Here is a 6,000-nt window from a genome sequence, read left to right on the forward strand (position 1 = left end):
ATAGCTTAGCATAAGAAGCATAGCCTACTTTGTTGTTATCAGACTTAGATTTTTGTACGGATTAAACAAACAAGATCTAATGTGTTAATAAGTGAGCTTTAGAGATAGAGAGATTTTTTTTGTTAACATCATACATATAGGCAGTCTTAGTATAAAGCTAAGATACTAAGCATCTTAGCTAAGCTGTAGCTTCATATTTGCCATACAGACATGACAGTGGTGTCCATTTTCTTATCTAATTCCCATAATAAAGAAAATAAGTAGATCTCCCAAAATATTGAGCTATTGCTAGAAAACCAGGGCACATAGATCTGAAAATATATAGCCAGGATACATCTGAGATTAACTTTTGGGGATAGGTAATAGGTTTTCATTATTTGGTGAAAGGTCCTTTCAACAATTCAGCGTAAATTCGATATAATGACAATTCTCCCGCCAATTCTTCCAAGTCTACCTCCTCCCCTCAAGCACTTTTAATCAGTGGGTGAGAGAAAGTATTGCTTTTCTCTGGGCGAGTGTTTGTTGGTGAGGCTGCATGTGTAGTCTTGCAGGATGACTTCATGCCATTACTGGGTGTTCTCATTATGCTGGGTGCTGGTAAGCCTGGCGGGCTTCTCAGATTGTGTCTGCTCTAAGGCTCATTGGCAGGTCCCAAACAACCAAGAGAGAGCCAGAGAGAGAGAAAGGGTTTTGCTCTCAGGAAGACACACTCGCTTCAGGGCAGACTTAAAGATCATTATGAACCACTTGGGGGAGCTTCACTCAAGTTGTTCTTTATTATTAACCCACGGAGCTGTGGATGTGTGTGTGTGTCAACTATTCAGTGTTAATACTTTGTGTTTGTCCTCCAACGAGTTGGAACACCTCAACTTGCTTGGTGTGTGTGTGTGTGTGTGTGTGTGTGTGTGTGTGTGTGTGTGTGTGTGTGTGTGTGTGTGTGTGTGTGTGTGTGTGTGTGTGTGTGTGTGTGTGTGTGTGTGTGTGTGTGTGTGTGTGTGTGTGTGTGGTCCAGGTATTTCTCATATTGTGAGGATGTAAATGTGTTTACACAGTCATGTTGTGGGGACTTGCCTCGCTTATGGAGACAAAAAGCAAGCCCCGTAACGTAAATCATTAATTTTAGGGTGAAGATGTGGCTTAAAGTTAAGGAAAGTTATGTTAAGGTAAGGGTAAAGATAAGGGTTAAGGTTAGGCATGTGGTTGCTATGGGTAAGGTCAGGGAAAAGGCTCATTTACGGTAGGTCGCTTGACACACAGAAATTACATATTTTTGACAGAAAAAATAGAAATAGACACTGTTGTTTGACACTTTCATACTGCGCAGAATTTTTTTATGTTGCAGACACCATCATATTTGATCATGCAATGTGATTGGGTGGTATTACTAATGTTGCCGTGGAAATTGTAGTTTTCACTGAACTTACTTATTGATGTATTGGTCTGTAACTTAAGCTAACTTGTAATGTCCTTATTTATATAGTTTAGCTAGCTCACGAAACATAAATTGAAAGCGTTGTACAAGTCTTTAAGTTTTCTTCAGCAACCTACCATGAATTAGCCTGCAGTCTCCAGTAAATGAATGTAAGTCAATGTAATGTCCTCTAAAATGAGGGAAATGCAACTGTGTGTGTGTGTGTGTGTGTGTGTGTGTGTGTGTGTGTGTGTGTGTGTGTGTGTGTGTGTGTGTGTGTGTGTGTGTGTGTGTGTGTGTGTGTGTGTGTGTGTCTTTTGGGTGCTAACATGGGTTGTTCCAAAGAGTTGAGCAACTAAGAATATCCCTCCAGATGCAGCAGTCAGCAGGTGTGGAGTTGAATACTTCACACTGACCCAGGGGCTGCAGAACCCTTTTTTATTGTGACAATTAAATCACCTGGTTTCAAAAAAACACCTTAATCTGAGCTGAAGGTGGTAAAAATGTCCTGACTCACGTTCAAATATAGACCATAGGTTCCTCCTTTTATTAGTTTTCCAGTATTTAAAATGAGGAATTTGCAGCTTCTTGCTGCATTTTTGGTTTGTACCAGTGTTTTATTACTGCTGCTGTTACTGATGGGAAGGTGAGCCATCATGTGCCTACTTGTTGAGAAACAGTATGAAAGGTGTAAGGTAATATGAGAGGAAAAAGCAATAAAATGACACTGAGGCAACTGTTAACTGCAAATTATTTCTTTACGTCACTGCTGACTATTTTCCAGCCATTAGTTTTGGTTGACTAGGTCCACTATCAATATGTAAATCAGTTTGCATACTTGAAATATCCTTGAGATGGTCATTGCAACACAATAAACATTTGTCATAATTTATTTTGTAACAGGATGTAATTGTTCCTTGGTAACACAAACTCTTCACCCACTACTTTTTGGTTCATTCAAGTATGACCTGACAACAAAAAACTAAAAGTCATCAAACATATTAATGTGAAATAGATTTGTACACAGTGTGTGTCATGCTCATAAATTCACAGTTAGTTCTGAGCTCTAAAAATCTCAGATGCGTCCACAAGTTTTCAGTATCATTCAATGATAATGTAACCGTGACAACGCAAAAAATGCAACAAAATGTTTACACTGATGGATTATCTTTCTCAAACCAATTTTTAACAAGTTGATTTTAATAGCATGATGACAAAAATGATCCGATGCTGTAATTTACAATCTCTTACTCACAGTGATCACTCAAATTGAAAGTCACCTGCTGCTTGTACTGATAAAGCCAACAGGGACAGTAACTCTTGCTGGATTATATCTGTTTCAGGTGAGAGGACAATCCCATCTTCCATCCCTCTCCTCCTCTCCTCTCCTCTCCTCTCACAGCGAGCTGCCAAGCAGTCAATAAAGCAGCCTAGCCTTTCCTGACTACACCCCCGGGTGAAAGTGATCTACTGTGCAGGCTAGTAAAAATGTTTTTCTGTCCCTCTTACTCTCTACTTTTCGCCCTCTCCATCCCTTCCCTCCTCTTGTCTGTTATTATCATCAGCCAGGTATCTTTGACTCATACAGGAACGTGCCTTTCATTAAGAGCACTTGGCATAAGCATTGTGTCAAATGCAGTGCTTTTTATCTTGATACCTGGTGTCAGAGGTGCATAAATGTGGACATCTGGCTGTAAGCACCTTCTGGCTATGCTCTGCAGACAATCTCTCTGCCTAACAAGTCCAGTTCTGTTTTTGTCACCTGATACTGCTGAATATCCATACTGGACTTGTGTCTCTCTAAGTAGAGTTACCCACCACTGTAGTAGTCCAGAACATTGCAGCACGGTGAAGACTAATCATTTAACAACAAATCCATCATTGTGCTCTTGGCTCTTTGCTGTCTTCCAGAGGCTCTGCGCTCCTCTTATTTGTTTTTTTGGCTTTATGTGCAACTCACATCACCTGCTTTTCTGATCTCACACTATAGCATCCTGACAGGAAACTATATTTCACACATCTTCCATTGTGACATAGTGTGGTGATTTAGAGGGGTACCGTAAATCTCAACAGTCACAAGGAATTTCTGACCTCAGTCGCCCTCAGAGCAGAGGGTTTGAATTTGTTGGATTCCAAAATGAAACAACACAAACCTGAATGATATCAAGCAATGGGGAAACATGCAGGCCTGTGTGTTCAAGAACACAATCCCCCTGAGAGTTGCTAAACCACTTGCAGAAGTACAGGTGAAGATCCATGTTCACGTCACTGTTATCAATTAGTCAGCAGCTGGTTTGGAGCATCTTGACAACACAGACAGGCATAAATCACAAGTGCCGTGTGTGAGATAGTGTGCGTGTACTTTGTGGGATCAGAAGTTCCATTTGCCAACATTAGCCTTTATATGGATGGGCCTTCCTTCTTGGTATAGCAAATCTCCTGAGGCAAAACTGCTGTTTGTCAAATGAGAGACTTCCACTGTTGGTTAACTGGAAACATGAGGGTTCTGGTCAAAGCTAGGAGAGGCACGGAGAGTCTGCCTTCTGAAAGACAAAACAAAAACATGTCCTGAGAGTGAAAGGGCATACGTTGACATAGCACTAGAACAATACACGCAGCAACATCTGAATTTATAAAGTGAAAAAAAGTCTCCTCCAATCAGGTCGTTGTTGGTTTAACTTAACTCAATCCAGCCGTCACCCCTTTATCAAGTTTAAAGATCACGTTTCTGTGTTCACAGGCAGCTTGACCTCTTTGTCTTCATCTATCCAACAGCTTCTTCCTCCTCTGACCCCTCCCATATGGCTAGCAGCCTAGTTTCTGTGATTTTACTCTCACATGAGGGCACAAAATTTCAAGTTCGCTTGAAAACAAAAGCCGGGACACTCTGAAACGTGTTATTGTGCTTTTGTGTGTCACAGAGCACAGAGATGTTTGCCTTAGGCCTCAAAGGAAACATTACAAAGGAATGCAAAGTGAGGCCACACCATGACACATACTACTGTCTTCTGGCCAGCCCAGGTATGCACACCAACACCTCGCCATCACCTTGCAAAGAAACTGATAACAGAGCTCCTGGCTCAACAGGAAGTAGTTTGGGGTTTTTTAAACAATGAATTCATCTTGACAAGGAAGAAAACAACCATTTTCATACAGTCAATGAGTGGCAGTGGAGGCTGTGCAGGTGTTTAGCGTTTTAGTAGCTGTGTTTAGTAGCGTAGTATAGCATGCATATGTGTGTGTGTGTGTGTGTGAGTGTGTGAGTGTGTGTGTGTGTGTGTTGTGTGTGTGTGTGTGTGTGTGTGTGTGTGTGTGTGTGTGTGTGTGTGTGTGTGTGTGTGTGTGTGTGTGTGTGTGTGTGTGTGTGTGTGTGTGTGCGACAGTATGAGGTAATGGGCACAGGGAGGTCAAAGTATAAAATGAAAACACAAAAAATGGATTAAGTAAATAACTATAGAAATATACATGCTTGATATTATCAGAGCCAGATACACAAAGACAGGGATACACATGCAAACACTGGATACACAGACACTCACACAAGGGACAGATTTACTTGTAAACAGGCATTGCAAATTTGCTAAGTGAAAAGAGCTGTTTAAAGGAGCAATCCGCCAAAAAAAATGTTTTGAGCATGAAGCAATGATTGTTTGGAACATGCTGAACATATGAAACAATGGCAGGGAAATTGAATCTTTTTCAGAAGTGGTTTAAGACATTCCTGTTGATATTCTAGTATGTCTTGACACATTTTTTTCTTCCTTTTTTTTACTGTGACTTTAGGTTGCCATGGAGATAACTGCAGTGAAACTGAGCAAACTACTACTGCTGAGGAGCAACAAACTTTCCTGTGCCACCTTTCGATCCCAGGTGTGGTGAGTATTTCATACTCCTTTAAAATGAAGGAGTGATGTTTGGTGTCAGATAAAAGTTTCTCTCTTTCTTTTCCCATCTCTCTCAGTTCACTGTATAAATTAAAAAATGCTGACTCAATCTCTTAACTTGCTGTGTCAGCACAGTCTCATTTCATATGTTTAATCGATGCCATTTTCAGTGCGACTGTACATCACTGAGCTGTATTGTTCAACAGCATCCAGCTTAGCAGATGTTTAGTATAGCTCCTCTTGTCTTGTCTTTCTGCAGCTACATATCAATACGCCACAGAGACAGCCAGCTCTTAACAGGTGTTCCCGCTCACGCGTGTGAGATCATGGCTTGTGAGAGAGACATGACAGCTCTGAGTAGTGAAAATGGTGTCTTTCTTCCATATTCCTCCTTCCCAATCCTTCAGCCCTCGCTTTCTCCATCTGGAGTTCTATCTGTATCCCATCATCTATCTATTACCACATCATCCATCAGCAATAAAGCCAAACGATGTCTGTCTTTTAATGCCTTGTGATGCAAACCTAGCAATACTACTGCTGTGACATCCATGCTGCATATACACACACTCAAAGCGACCACTGTCACCAAATCCATCAACCACGTCGTTTTCATGTTAATCACAGAGCCCTTATTGCCTATGCCGCCCTCCACCCGTGACCAACCTGCCCACTCACCTCGCTGCCCACTCTGAAAAGCTCTGATTG

The sequence above is a fragment of the Scomber scombrus genome, chromosome 12 (genome assembly GCF_963691925.1).
Source record: "Scomber scombrus chromosome 12, fScoSco1.1, whole genome shotgun sequence".
NCBI lineage: Eukaryota > Metazoa > Chordata > Actinopteri > Scombriformes > Scombridae > Scomber > Scomber scombrus.